Raw genomic sequence first — 16,321 nt, 5'->3', positions numbered from 1 at the left:
TAATAATGAAGTCATTGTATGGGGATTTCAGCTGATCGAAAATACTCATTTTGATGTGTCGCCCCTTCATGTTGATACTTTGCTGCCCCCCCCCCCCCCCCCCCCCACACCCCACCCCCAACGGTCCTGTCAGATGCGAGGTAGCGATGGGCATCTCCACAAGCATGGGGGCCACAATTCCCATAAATATGGGTCATTCTCTGGGACAAGTGTAACATTCTCCGGGTGGGACACAGGTTTGTACCCGTGACTCACCTTCCTCAGCGGACCCCTGATTTCAGTCAATTCACTGTTGCCTAAGTGGAAGCGAGGCATTCTCCACCGTAAGAGCGGAAAGAAAACTAACCAAGGCACCAACAATTTTAAATGGATACATCTGCCTCAGTGGTTGATGTTTGGATACTGGGATAAATTCACCACCAACGGCATTCATATCACTTTCCTTTCCTGCAGAGCAAGCGATTGGGACAACGCAGCAATGATCCCTTCTCTGTAACATCGGCTTATGGAGAACCCAGAGTACCAGGCAGCACAAGTTTTGCCAAAGGCCATGAGAAATAGGAGAGGTGGGTAGTAAACCCTTCCGGGGTTTTATCCTGTCCACCACAAGCTTCGGCGCTTCGAAATGCTACTCCCTTAGGACAACTCGGCAAAATCGAAAGACCAAATGTAAGACTAGGATCAGATCTTGGGTGCTGTAAATCCAGCGATGTATATATAGAGCGCACAGTGGGTCACAACCATGCAGGTTGGTACACAGAGTGTATGTATTTAACCTTATCCTAAAGTGACCCAAGGACAATTTACTTCTTTCAGGCAATGCACCTACCCCAATTTGGTCAACTGCATTCGCTGCTCCCAATGCAGTCCCCTCTAACATTGGGAAAACTGAGCGCAGACTGGCCATCCGCTTTGTAAAACACCTCCGTTCAGTCTGCAAGCATAACCCCAACCTTCCGGTCGCTTGCCATTTCAACTCAGCGCCTTGCTCTCATACCCACATGTCTGTGCTTGGCCTGCTGCAATGCCGCAGTGAACCCAAACGCAAACTGAGGGAACATCTCTATCTCCCAATTAGACACGTTCCAGCCTTCTGGACTCAAACATTTCAGATCAACAAAAAAAGACAGAAATTTGCAGCAAAGTCTCAGCAGGTCTTCCAGCACCTGTAGACAGAGAACAGAGCTAACATTTCGGGTCTGCCTGATGGTGGAGTTCAACTTTAGACTGTGAACCTACTGCTCCATCTGCACTCCCCCCTTTTTGCTTTCTGTTATTCGATTCCCCAGCTTATCCCAACACAACCCCACCCCTCCCCCACATGTTGTTCACCTTTGCTCCCGTTGGGCACTGACCTTTATACTGATGCATTCTGCTACCATATGTTCTATGTTCAACACTCTTCAGTTCCTAATGGTGCCACTGACGGCTCCTCGGTCTCATGTCCATGACAGTTTTGTCAATCTCTCCTTAGTGACATTCCGTAAATTCTGTAGGGGCTGGTTTGGCACAGGGCCAAATCGCTGGCTTTGAAAGCAGACCAAGGCAGGCCAGCAGCACGGTTCAATTCCCGTGCCAGCCTCCCCGAACAGGCGCCGGAATGTGGCGACTAGGGGCTTTTCACAGTCACTTCATTTGAAGCCTACTTGTGACAATAAGCGATTTTCATTTCATATCATTTCATTTCCACTCTGCCCCACCTCCCCTCTCCCAGTGTACAACTCATTCCATTTCTATCCAGTTCTGGAGACGGGTCGTATGAACTGTGTTTATCTCTCCGCGGATGCTGCCAGACCTCTTGGGCCTTTCCAACATTTTGTTTTCATTTCAGATTTCCAGCATCCTCAGCATTCTGTTTTCATAAAATTTCAATTCAATTCGGTGCACTATTCACTGGCATGCAAAGTTTGAATTTGGTGCAGTACATTTCACGTGCTCTGGCTGCATCAGGCCAGTCAATTAAGTATTTTGTTTAAATAGCAAAAGACGGCGACCAATTTGGACACAGGATTCCACACACGAGAACTGGTCCTCAAATTAGTCCGATTTTTGTTGTGTCGCTTGAAGGATAATTGTCGGCCAGCTGCCACTGCAAGGACTCCACTCCTCCTCTTCAAGTAGCGTCAGTGGGTTGTGATTTAATACCTCGCACAGAAGGTTCCTACCCCTGGCAACGTCAGCCTGGATGAAAGGGCAAAGAAAAGCATTTGTGTCCTCAGCCTAACCCACATTTGAGAGTCACGCAGTTGGACGACCAACAAATATAATCCAATTCCGACTAGTAGACTTGTAAAAACCTTTTTCAAAAAGTTTTGACTGTGACTAATGACGGACAGGTTCCCCTGCCATAGACAGATCTTAGCACCGGAATTACAATTCTTGGCAACACAGCTTCTTTGGGCGACATGCACCAGGACGGGCAAATCGGAACTCTGAAATGGCCAAATAATAGCACAGTGCTGGTGCAGACTCGATGGGCCGAATGGCCTCCTTCTGCACTGCAAATTCTATGATTCCATGCAGCGCAGGGGGACATTTGGCCCATCGATTCTGCACCAGCTCTTTTGAAGAGCAATCCAGCTATTCCCACGTCCTGGCTTTTTAACCCATACCCTTGGATTTCTTTTTCTCCTTCAAGATTTTATCCAATTCGTTGGTGATGGTCACTTTGAATCTGTATCCACCACCCTGCCAGACCGTGCATTCCAAATCCCAATCATTCACTGCTTTAAAATCTTTATCTACATCTCAGTTCTGGTTCTTGATTAATAAGGGGATCAGAGGTTATGGGGAGAAGGCAGGAGAATGGGGATGAGAAAATATCAGCCATGATTGAATGGCGGAGCAGACTCGATGGGCCGAGTGGCCTAATTCTGCTCCTATGTCTTATGGTTTTTTGCCAATCATCTTAAATCTGAGCCTCCTGGCTGTCAACCCATTAGCCATTGGAAAGTTTTGTTTATTTATTGTATCTGAACCCTTGACGATTTAAGACAATAGCCCAGAGAGCACTGGTTCATTGATTTTCCTTTATTCATAGAATTTACAGTGCAGAAGGAGGCCATTCGGCCCATCGAGTCTGCACCGGCTCTTGGAAAGAGCACCCTACCCAAGGTCAACACCTACACCCTATCCCCATAACCCAGTAACCCCACCCAACACTAAGGACAATTTTGGACACTAAGGGCAATTTATCATGGCCAATCCACGTAACCTGCACATCTTTGGACTGTGGGAGGAAACCGGAGCACCCGGAGGAAACCCACGCACACACGGGGAGGATGTGCAGACTCCGCACAGACAGTGACTCAGGCCGGAATCGAACCTGGGACCCTGGAGCTGTGAAGCAATTGTGCTATCCACAATGCTACCGTGCTGCCCCTTTGATCCTATGCTTCCCTAGCGACATGTGCGGTTAATAACTTGTCGCTGTAGGGATTGCGGGTGAGAGACTACATAGTTTGTGTTGCTGTACTCTGGAGTTCTGACATAGCATACTCCAAGGGCATTTCACTTGCCTCTCGGGCTGTGTCTCAGACTAGGCCCAAGCTCGAACGTTTCCTTTCGTCATCCCCCGCCTTCAGCGTGAACGTGTTCCATGGACGCCAATGGTTACTCCACCCAAACAGCCACGCTTTGTGCAGCAGCTCAGGCAGCAAGTTTGTGTAGTCTGCCCAACTGTGGAGAAATGATCAGATTGAAACCAGATCTCCCCCTCGGCGTACATCCATAAAACGCGGACGTGCAGACCAGTGCAAGTCACTGGGCAACCAACTGGAGAGGACAAAGCCATGAAATCGATGCCCCAATCAAGTCCATCGAACTCAGCAAAGTGTCAAATCTTGGCCTGCTGCAATCAAATCCAGACAATATCTTGTAGTTACCCACGAAATGTAGCAAAAAATTATAAGCAGGAGAAGGCCATTCAGCCCTTCAAGCCTGCTCCGCCATTCATTATCATGGCTGATCATCCAACTCAATAGCCTAATCCCGCTTTCCCCCATATCCTTTAATCCCCTTCGCACAAAGTGCGATATCTAACTGCTTCCTGAAACCATTCAATGTTTAGGACTCAGCTACTTCCTGTTGTAACAAATTCCACAGGGCGACCACTCTCTGGGTGAAGAATTTCTCCTCATCTCTGTCCTAACCAGCAAATGTGTGGACGACTGCGTGCCAAAGAAAGCAGTACGTACCTTCCCCAACCGGAAACCATGGCTCAATCACGAGATTGACTCCCTACTGAAGGACAGATCTGAGGCGTTCAAGTCAGACGACCCTGACCTATACAAGAAATCCAGGTACGACCTCCGCAAAGCCATCCGAGATGCCAAGAGAGAATATCAAACCAAGCTTGAGTCACAGACAGACTTTTGGCGATTGTGGCAAGGGCTAAACAACATAACGGGCTACAAAGCGAAGCCGAGCAGTATCTCCGGCAGCAGCGTACCCCTCCCCGATGAACTCAATTAATTCTATGCTCGGTTCGAGCAGGTAACCAACAATCCGCTGTCGATGCCCCAGCAGTCCATTAACTCACCCATACCCACCATCACAGCTTCCGAAATCAGATCGACCTTCCTGAAAGTGAACCCTCGGAAGGCAATGGGCCCGGACGGGATCCCTGGTCGTGCACTCAAAGCCTGCGCGGACCAGCTAGCAGAGGTATTCGCGGACATCTTTAACCTGTCCCTACTCCACTCCGAGGTCCCCACCTGCTTCAAGACGACCACCATTATACCGGTGCCAAAGAAGAACCAGGTAACATATCTCAATGACTACCGTCCGGTGGCCCCGACTTCAGTCGTAAAGAAGTGCTTTGAGAGGTTGATCATGAGGCGCATCACCTCCATACTCCCAGAACACCTTGATCCACTGCAATTCGCATACCGTCGCAACCGGTCCACTGCAGACGCCATTTCCCTGGCCCTACACACATCCCTAGAGCATCTCGACAACAGGCACTCTTACATCAGACTCCTATTTATTGACTACAGCTCCGCCTTCAACACCATAATCCCAGCCAAGCTCATATCAAAGCTCCAAAACCTAGGACTTGGCTCCCCACTCTGCAACAGTGGGCCGGATCTCGAATAACGACGAGTCAGAATACAGGAGGGAGATAGAGAACCTAGTGGAGTGGTGCAGCGACAACAATCTCTCCCTCAATGCCAGCAAAACTAAAGAGCTGGTCATTGACTTCAGGAAGCAAAGTACTGTACACACCCCTGTCAGCATCAACGGGGCCGAGGTGGAGATGGTTAGCAGTTTCAAATTCCTAGGGGTGCACAGCTCCAAAAATCTGTCCTGGTCCACCCACGTCGACGCTACCACCAAGAAAGCACAACAGCGCCTATACTTCCTCAGGAAACTAAGGAAATTCGGCATGTCCACATTAACCCTTACCAACTTTTACAGATGCACCATAGAAAGCATCCCATCTGGCTGCATCACAGCCTGGTGTGGCAACTGCTCGGCCCAGGACTGCAAGAAACTTCAGAGAGTCGTGAACACCGCCCAGTCCATCACACAAACCTGCCTCCCATCCATTGACTCCTTTTACACCTCCCGCTTCCTGGGGAAAGCAGGCAGCATAATCAAAGACCCCTCCCACCCGGCTTACTCACTCTTCCAACTTCTTCCATCGTGCAGGAGATGCAGAAATCTGAGAACACGCACGAACAGACTCAAAAACAGCTTCTTCCCCGCTGTTACCAGACTCCTAAATGACCCTCTTATGGACTGACCTCATTAACACTACACCCTGTATGCTTCATCCGATGCCGGTGCTTATGTCGTTACATTGTATATGTTGTGTTGCCCTATTATGTATTTTCTTTTATTCCCTTTTCTTCTCATGTACTTAATGATCTGTTGAGCTGCTCGCAGAAAAATACTTTTCACTGTCCCTCGGTCCACGTGACAATAAACAAAATCCAATCCAATCCAATCCTAAATGGTCTCCCCCATATCCTCAGCCTGTGACCCCTGGTTCTGGGCACACCCACCATCGGGAACATCCTTCCTGCATCCACCCTGTCCAGTCCGGTTAGAATTTTATAGGTTTCTCCCTCATTCTTCTGAACTCCAGCGAATACAATCGTAACCGATTCAATCTCTCCTCGCACGTCAGTCCTGCCATCCCAGGAATCTGTCTGGTAAACCTTCGCTGCTGCTCCCTCTACAGCAAGAACATCCTTCCTCAGATAAGGAGACCAAAACTGCGCACAATATTCCAGGTGTGGTCTCACCAAGGCCCTGTGTAATAGCGGCAACCCATCCCTGCTCCTGTACTCGAATCCTCTCACTATGAAGGCCGGCATACTGTCAATCAGGACGAGTTGCTAACATCTCAAAATTTTGGACGCAGCTGTGTAAATGCTGGTCCAGGTGGCTTTTAAAGAAAAAGGTGTGGAAACTGAAAGATTCTGAAGGAACCAGAAAAAGCACAAAAGGTCTTAAAATAAGAATGGTGTCGAGCTTGGCAAACGTGTTCAGGATGTTGTTGTGATCCACAGTTGATTGTTGCATCATAGATGTCACGAATATGAAGTACGTTAGGAAACTAAAAGACCGAAAAGCAGAGTGAATGGTTTCCCCACTGAATTATTGTTGTGCCAGTCTCTCAGTGCTGCTGTGCACACTCCAAATTGTACAATAACCCATTCATACTGCGGGCCACAGCTGTAAACCACTTCCCCTCCTCCACGTGTCAACACACAGACGGGTAGCTCGTAATCCAAGCATGAAGACTGACGTTCCCACTCTCCCAGTGGACAAATCCCACTCATCACGGACATCTCCATCACCCCTAATGCGAGCACAGTTTGTCGCTCAGCCACGGCTCAATGGATAGCACTCTCATCTCTGGGTCAAACGTTTGTGGGTTCAAATCCCACTCCAGAGAAACACGAGCACAGGATTTAGGCTGGCAGTTCAGCGCAGTAGTGAGGAAGTCACAGAGCTTTGCAGCAAAGAAAGAGGCCCTTCAGCCCATCATGTCTGCGCCGGCCATCACGCACCTATCTCCTCTAATCCCATTTTCCAGCCCAAGGTCTGTAGCCTTGCATGCCTCGGCATTTCAAGTGCTCATCTACATGCTCCTTAAATGTTCTGAGGATTCCTGCCCTCTGCCACCCTTTTAGGCAGCGGGTTCCAGATACGCATCACCCTCTGGTTTGAAAATGTTCTTTCCCCCCGCCCCCCCCCCCAATCCTCTTTAAATCGCCTGTCCCTAATCTATGCCCCCCCCCCACCCCCCAATCCTCCACCCTCCCTCAGCCTCCTCTGCTCTCAGGAAAACAACCCCAGCCTATCCAGTCTCTCTTGGCAAATGGTGAATCTCCTCTGCACCCTCTCTAATGCAATCACATCCGTCCTATAGTGAGGCGGCCAGAACTGCCCACAGTGCTCTAGCTGTGGCCTAACCAACGTTTTATACAGCTGCATCATAACCTCCCTGTTCTTATATTCCGCCCTCAGCTAATAAAGGCAATTATTCCATATGCCTTCTTGGCCATCTTACCGACCTGCCCTGCTGACTTCAGGGGTCTTTGGACCTGAACCCAAGGTCCCTCTGATCCCTTGTCCTTCCTGGCATCCCACTGTTCATTATTGGTCCTTCCAAAATGCATCACCACTGTTCTGCCCATTCGATCAGCCCGTCAGCATCATTCTGTTGAAGGTGGCGTCTTTCAGGTGAGCCTTCAAACCAAGGCCACATCAGTCCTCTCTGGTGGACCTGAAAAGATCCCAAAGCCACCGTTTGGCAGGGCAGCCCTCCGACATTCCGGCCAATATTTCCCCCTCAACATCACCGAAACAGATCAGACCGCCCAACAGTCATTTGTGGGAGCTTTCTCCGCACAGGTTAGCTGCCACGTTTCCTACATTACAAACAAGTGATTACAGTTCAAGAAGCACTTCACTGTCCAAAGAACCTTCCAGCCATCGCCCGACCCGACGTATCAATGAACAACTTCATCTTCTATTTTTACCCTCAGCTGCTGTGCACACGTGTGGTAGAAAAAAAAAAGTTTCCTCTTGAGAAAGATTACGGGCCAACGACTCAAAACATAGCAGCGGTGAATTGCCCCCAGACAACTTCTGAAGGGACAGAGCCGCATGTTAGTCTACTCTGTGATTCCAGCACCAAGCGAACAAAGGGAAGGCGATGATGCTCATCGATTTAACATCCGAACATGGCCCTCAGAAATTCCTCCTTCGCACGCAACAAATTACTTTTGAGGCAGTGATTATTATGTAAGCACTCAGCCATTTTGCAGACCGCAAAGATCCCAAAGGGCAGAAGGATCAGTTATTCTGGTGGTTTGATTTTTGGGGGCGGTGCTGGGCTGAAACGTTGGCCAAGGCAGCTGGAGGATTCCATGCTCTTTTTTCCCACGGAACTGTCAACATCGACCTGAAACACTCTCAAAAGAAGCAGAATATGACCAGGGCTGGGCATATTGTCGAGAGGAAAGCTGACCCAGTAACACAATGCTCCCTCATACTGCACGGAGATGGCAGCCGAGGTGATGTGGTGAAGCCCTGGACAAAATGTGCTCTTTAAATGACACACAGTCCATGGGTATACCAGGCTGGATTCATTCCAAATATTAATCCTGCGATCAATGTAGCAATTTCAGATATATTGTTTTATATGCATTTGGTGCAGTAAGGGTTAAAAGCCTGGGATAGCATGTGACTGTTGTAGTTCTGTTTTTAAAAATCCTGCCTTTATAGGCAGTAAACATTTTTGGGAGGCAGAGGTGCAATTAAAGCATCATAAAAGTAAGATCATAATTCATTCCAGCCAGGGATATTGTTTGCTGAAGTTGGGCTAATGGAATTTTGTTTTTCTTAATAATAGTAGATAATTAGAGACATCGGCTTGGATTTTCCGGTCGGCAAAGCTGAAATCACGTTCGGCGATCGGCCGGAGAATCACAGTCCCCAACCAAATTGGGGTCAGCGACGCTTTGGCGATGCCCCGCCCCCTCCAAAGCGGCGTGCTCCACATATCGATGGCCTCAGCACATTGCCTGAGGCCCGCCCCCGACTGGGCGGGTTCCCGACGTCACGGTACACGTGTGGTGGTCTCACCCGTCGGGAACCCGGCTGCTAACTCAGTCCAGTGGCGCTGCAGTATGGGGAGGGCCGATCCGCGGGCAAGGGGGGGGGGGGGGGGGGGGAGTGACCCGGAGCACACGAGCCGGCCGAAGTATATTTGCGACTATTTTGCGGGCCGGGTCCGCGATCCCGCCGGTGCCATGTAACACGGCGTGGCCGCTGCAGGTCGCCGTGGTGTGCATGCCACGGACCCGGCAATTCTCCGGGTGCTCTACGCTGCCTTCCTGCTAGCCCCCAGCAAAACGGTGAAATCGGTAGACGTCTTACGCCAGTTTTTCTGACGTAAAACGCCACCGTTCCCACGCCGGCATGGGGACAGAACCCCAGAATCGGAGAATCAAGCCCATTGCTAATTAGATTTTAGTCAGATGATGTATTTTGTTTTTTGAAATTTAGAGTACCCAAGTATTCCAATTAAGGGGCAATTTAGCGTGGTCAATCCACCTACCCTGCACATCTTTGGGTTGTGGGGGAGAAACCATCGCAAATACGGGGAGAATGTGCAAACTCCACACGGACAGTGGCCAGGGGCCGGGATCGAACCCGGGTCCTCAGCGCCGTAGGAAGCAGTGCTAAACACTGCGCCACCGTGCTGCCTTAGATGATGTAGCTAATGGGAGGAGCCAGGGGCTGAAGCAGTCAGGTGTTGAGTTTGCAATTTAAGAAATTCCGTCTGAGATTGGGACGTGACCAGAGAAGCCGCTAATCTCAATACAGCGAGTTCAGATCTGTCCGTGGCCAGACAACGTTTCTGGGGGAAACAGTTCAGTTAAGATTTGACTGGGGCCAGACCAGACAAGCAACCGCTCTCCAGACAGGAGTTTGCCCGTGTACCGGACAGGAGCAGTGTCTCAGACCAGCTTGAGACAGGCAAAAATCCACAGCTGCTTTCTGAGGGATCTCTCTTTCTCAAAGTAGTTTATCCAAGGCATCCCTTTGCAGAAAATATTGCTGAATCTGCTAACTGTATTCAAAAGTGGATTTTGACCAGAGATGGGTTGTGTTTGAGTGGAGATAAAGAAAGCAGTTAAAGGTTATCATTCATTGTATAGTTAAGCATTGTTTAACTAGTAATTCAAAGCTATTGTCCTTATAATGATAAAGTTAATAATAAAGTTTGTTTTAATATACCATATCCCTATTTGTGCATGAAATTCCTCCTGGAGCGAGGTACCCTTTCCTCACAATCTTACAATTTAAATAAAATACAGGTGTTTCTGTCTAGTCTCCTGTTGGGGTCTGGCCCGGGATCGTAATAACCCGATCCGTGTTAACAACAGTAAAGTTGCCACCAATTAGTTTGTTGACTAACTGAATTGGCCAGGACTTGAGCTCTACAAGGGATAAAAAGGGGAATTCATTGTTTATTCAGATGGAGGACTCAACACCACTTTAGTGATCTCTGAAAACCTGACACTCCATGAGCCACCATCCCAGCAAACTTACGTTTATACAGTTGTCTTCAATGGAGTAAAATGCCCCAAGGCCCTTCAGCGAATCATTAAAGAGAATTTGGCACCGAGCCTTATAAAGGAGATGCTGAAACTGGTGACTGCTGCAGAAGAATTAGGGTTTTTTAAGAGAGGGGGGGGGGGGAAAGAGTGAACTGAACAGGCTCCGGCATTTGTCACACGTGGGTCCAAAAGGAAAATGAGCATCAATGGACCAGCCAATTGCGAAAAGCATTTGCTGCGCATTTGGGTCCCAGCCTTACCCAATGTCTACATTCATGCCCGTAGCAGCTGGAATCATGGTTCGGAAAATGGAGGCAGAAACTTGTGCTCATCGACATTTCCCATCCAAATCGCAATGTGTGAAGGCCTTAATTCAGCGCAGAATAATAATCCAACTCGGGATCTTCCTGTTTTGGACGGCTCATGACTTCACTGGCCAGAGTGTTCATCAACATCACCAATCTACTTGACAGCATTCACAATTTACCAAACAAAGAACAACAAAGGACAAAGAAAAGTACAGCACAGGAACAGGCCTTTTGGCCCTCCAAGCCTGTGCCGACCATGCTGCCTGTCTAAACTAAATTCTTCTGCACTTCCAGGGTCCGTATGCCTCTATTCCCATCCTATTCATGTATTTGTCAAGATGCCCCTTAAACGTCACTATCGTCCCTGCTTCCACCACCTCCTCCGGCAGCGAGTTCCAGGCACCCACTACCCTCTGTATAAAGGAACTTGCCTCGTACATCTCCTCTAAACCTTGCCCCTCGCAACTTAAAGCTATGCCCCCTAGTAATTGACCCCTCTACCCTGGGAAAAAGCCTCTGACTATCCACTCTGTCTATGCCCTTCATAATTTTATAGACCTCTTATCAGGTCGTCCCTCACCTTCCGTCGTTCCAGTGAGAACGAACCAAGTTTATTCAACCTCGCCTCATAGCTAACGCCCTTCATACCAGGCAACATCCTGCTAAATCTCTTCTGCGCCCTCTCTAAAGTCTCCACATCTTTCTGGTAGTGTGGCGACCAGAATTGAATACTATACTCCAAGTATGGCCTAACTAAGATTCTATACAGCTGCAACATGACTTGCCAATTTTTATACTCAATGCCCCGGCCAATGAAGGCAAGCATGCCGTATGCCTTCTTGACTAACTTCTTCACCTGTGTTGCCCCTTTCAGTGACCTGTGGACCTGTACACCTAGATCTCTCTCACTGTCAATACTCTTGAGGGTTCTACCATTCACTGTATATTCCCTTCCTGCATTAGATCTTCCAAAATGCATTACCTCACATTTGTCCGGATTAAACTCCAGCTGCCATCTCTCTGACCAAGTCTCCAAACGATCTAAATTTTGCTATTTCCACTGACAGTCCTCATCGCTATCCGCAATTCCACCAACCTTTGCATCATCTGCAAACTTACTATCAGACCAGTTACATTTTTCTCCAAATCATTTATATATACTACGAACAGCAAAGGTTCCAGCACTGATCCCTGAGGAACACCACTGGTCACAGCCCTCCAATTAGAAAAGCATCCTTCCATTGCTACTCTCTGCCTGCTATGACCTTGCCAATTCTGTATCCATCTTGTCAGCTCACCCCTGATCCCGTGTGACTTCACCTTTTGTACCAGTCTGCCATAAGGGACCTTGTCAAAGGCCTTACTGAAGTCCATATAGACAACATCCACTGCCCTACCTGCATCATCATCTTTGTGACCTCCACGAAAAACTCTATCAAGTTAGTGAGACAAGACCTCCTTCACAAAACCATGCTGCCTCTCGCTAATACGTCCATTTTCTTCCAAATCGGTGTAGATCCTGTCTCAAAGAATTCTCTCCAGTAATTTCCCTACCACTGACGTAAGGCTCATTGGCCTGTAGTTCCCTGGATTATCCTTGCTACCCTTCTTAAACAAAGGAACAACATTGGCTATTCTCCAGTTCTCCGGGACATCACCTGAAGATAGTGAGGATCCAAAGATTTCAGTCAAGGCCTCAGCAATTTCTTCTCTAGCCTCCTTCAGTATTCTGGGGTAGATCCCATCAGACCCTGGGGACTTATCCACCTTAAATATTTTTCAAGACACCCAACACCTCGTCTTTTTGGATCTCAATGTGACCCAGGCTATCTACACACCCCTCTCCAGACTCAACATCAACCAATTCCTTCTCTTTGGTGAATACTGATGCAAAGTATTCATTTAGTACCTCGCCCATTTCCTCTGGCTCCACACATAGATTCCCTCCCCTGTCCTTCAGTGGGCCTTTCCCTGGCTACCCTCTTGCTTTTTATGTACGTGTAAAAAACCTTGGGATTTTCCTTAACCCTATTTGCCAGTGACTTTTCGTGACCCCTTTTAGCCATCCTGGCTCCTTGCTTAAGTTCCTTCCTACTTACCTTATATTCCACACAGGCTTTGTCTGTTCCCAGCCTTCTAGCCCTGACAAATGCCTCTTTTTTTCTACAATATCTCTTGTTATCCAAGGTTCCCAAAATTTGCCGTATTTATCCTTTTTCCGCACAGGAACATGCCGGTCCTGAATTCCTTTCAACTGACCTTTGAAAGCCTCCCACATGTCAGATGTTGATTTAGCCTCAAACATCCGCCCCCAATCTAGGTTCTTCAGTTCCTGCCTAATATTGTTATAATTAGCCTTCCCCCAATTTAGCACATTCACCCTAAGATCACTCTTATCCTTGTCCACCAACACTTTAAAACTGACTGAATTTTGGTCACTGTTCCCGAAATGCTCCCCAACTGAAACTTCTACCACCTGGCTGGGCACATTCCCCAATACCAGGTCCAGTACAGCCCCTTCCCTAGTTGGACGATCTACATGTTGTTTTAAGAAGCCCTCCTGGATGCTCCTTATAAACTCTGCCCCATCCAAGCCCCTAGCACTAAGTGAGTCCCAGTCAATACTGGGGAAGTTAAAGTATCCAATCACAACAACCCTGTTGCTTTTACTCCTTTCCAAAATCTGTCCACCTATCTGCTCCTCTATCTCCCGCTGGCTGTTGGGTGGCCTGTAGTAAATCCCCAACATTGTGACTGCACTCTTCTTATTCCTGATCTCTACCCATATAGCCTCGCTGCCCTCTGAGGTGTCCTCCCGTAGTACAGCTGTGATATTCTCCCGAACCAGTAGTGCAACTCCTCCACCCTTTTACATCCCCCTCTATCCCGCCTGAAACATCTAAATTCTGGAACGTTTAGCTGCCAATCCTGTCCTTCCCTCAACCAGGTCTCTGTAATGGCAACACGATCATAGTTCCAAGTACTAATCCAAGCTCCAAATTCATCTACCTTACCCGCAATACTTCTTGCATTAAAACATATGCACTTCAGCCCACCAGTCCCGCTGTTTTCAGCAACATCTCCCTGTCTGCTCTTCCTCAGAGCCATACTGGCCCTGTTCCCTAGTTCTCCCTCAATCTTTTCACCTTCTGACCTATTGCTCTGGTACCCACCCCCCTGCCATACTAGTTTAAACCCGTTAAATCTTGGGACTTCCCCAGAATAACAATCTTGATTCAATCTGGTGGACAACCTAGTAATCATTTTTCTTTAAAAAAGGGTTGTTGCGGCCTTATGCAATAGCACTATCTTTCTAACTGTAGGAAGGGAGCAGTGTAAAGGAGATATGCATCATTAAACTTTAGGTTCCACTTTCTCACAATGTTTCCTTACTTCGCTCCCTCATCTTCGTTTAAAAAAAAACCCAGCAGCCAGACATTTCTGCTCCGTTTTTGATTTAATGTTAATTTAAAAAACACGCAACTAATAAATGTATTTCTTGGATCTCCAAACTTGTCTCCTCTGCCAGTCTGAAGTGCTCAGACTAATCATTTTATTCCTGGCTTCCGCTGATCCTGCATGACTAACTGGAGTATCAGTCAAATCCAGCTCAAGTACACCAAGTTCCTCCTCACGAATGCCCATTCTTTCTGATCATGCTTCCATTCCCAAGTCCACACTTCCAACCTCCCCACCCCCGTCCCCTCCCTTCCCCCAGCACCTGTGGCTCAGTTTTAAACCGAGGCCTCACCTGTCCTCTCAGGCGGACCAGGTAATTGGTTGCCGACCTTCCTCTACTTTACAAAACTTCAAAAAGTGCTTTGTTGGCTGCAAAACACTTTGCACTGCCTGGAGGGTGTGAATGGTGCTGTGAGACGTTGGTTGAAGTTAAGCCATCAGACAGAACACCAAGAAAAGCTCCCTGCCCTTCTTCAGATAGCGCCACTGAACCATCAGATTTCACGTGAACGTTTACAAGCAAAGAACCTCAGATAAGGAAAGGACCCATTTGGAGTATTGCGCGCAGTTCTGGTCACCTCACTATAGGAAGGATGTGGAAGCATTGGAAAGGGTGCAAAGGAGATTTACCAGGATGCTGCCTGGTTTGGAGGATAGGTCGTAGGAGGAATGGTTGAGGGACCTAGGGCTTTTCTCTTTGGAGCAGAGGAGGATGAGAGGCGACTTAATAGAGATGGTGAGGGGGATAGATAGAGTGGACGTTCAGAGACTATTTCCTCGGGTGGATGTAGCTGTTACAAGGGGGCTTAACTATAAGGTTCAGGGTGGGAGATATAGGAGGGATGTCCGAGGTAGGTTCTTTACTCAGAGAGTGGTTAGGGTGTGGAATGGGCTGCCTGCTGTGATATTGGAGTCGGACACTTTAGGAACTTTCAAGCGGTTATTGGATAGGCACATGGAGCACACCAGAATGACAGGGAGTGGGATAGCTTGATCTTGGTTTCGGACAAGGCTCGGCACAACATCGAGGGCCGAAGAGCCTGTTCTGTGTTGTACTGTTCTATAAATACACAAAGACCTTGGGGGGGGGGCCGAGAAGGCAAGTAAATGGAAGTTTGTTCAGGTCAATGAAAAAGGCCAACACGGCGGAGTACACAGGAAGTCGCAGGCAGGACAACCAGAATGCCAGCCCCAGTCTGGGCTGACTGAGGACGATAGTGAGCCCCGACTGGGCAGGCTGCTGCCCACTAGCGGGGGAGCTCGAATTCCACAATTCCCATGGGGAGATCGACTCGTGTATCCCAATGAGGCCTCGCAAGAGTTATTACAGTTACTAATAAATCCAATCGGAAATTAGGAGGCCAAGTCTTTACCCAGGAAGTGTGAGAATGTGAACTCATTGCCACATGGGGAAAAGCATTGATTTCATTCAAGGGGAAAACTAGATAAACATGCAAGGCAGAATGGAATAGGATTTGCTTATAAAAGGTTAGATGAAGGGGCCGAGAGGAGGCTCGTGTGAAGCACAGACCAGATGTTCTGTGTTTTTTGCCGCGGACTCGGATGTAACTCTCCCAAAGTGCGGCACTGAAGATCCAGCCTCAAAACGTGCCCTCAGGTCCTTAAGTTGAGCTCAAAGCCACAATCTACGGATTCTGAAAAGGCCACCAACAGAGCTAAACTACACACAAAAGGCACGCAAGTACTGCAGTCGGTGTCCGGCGTATGTCGGAACAGGTTGCTGCCTTGTTCAAAATGGCTAGTTATACTAACACCGAGGAGAAAACTAGGGATGGATAGCCGATGAACTTGAATCCAGCATGGGCTGGGCGTGCACAACGATGACGCCAGAAATGCCGACTTTACTCATGAGGACAGGGTGAACAGGCTGGCTCTCTCCCGAAATGAGAAAACTTGAGGAGTGATGCAATGGAGTTCTCTTTTAAATTGATGAAGACTTTTATAGAG

The sequence above is a fragment of the Scyliorhinus torazame genome, chromosome 12 (assembly GCF_047496885.1).
Source record: "Scyliorhinus torazame isolate Kashiwa2021f chromosome 12, sScyTor2.1, whole genome shotgun sequence".
In the NCBI taxonomy this organism is placed as follows: Eukaryota; Metazoa; Chordata; class Chondrichthyes; order Carcharhiniformes; family Scyliorhinidae; genus Scyliorhinus; species Scyliorhinus torazame.
The sequence above is the reverse complement of the archived record's forward strand: the minus strand, read 5'-3'. Positions refer to the sequence as shown.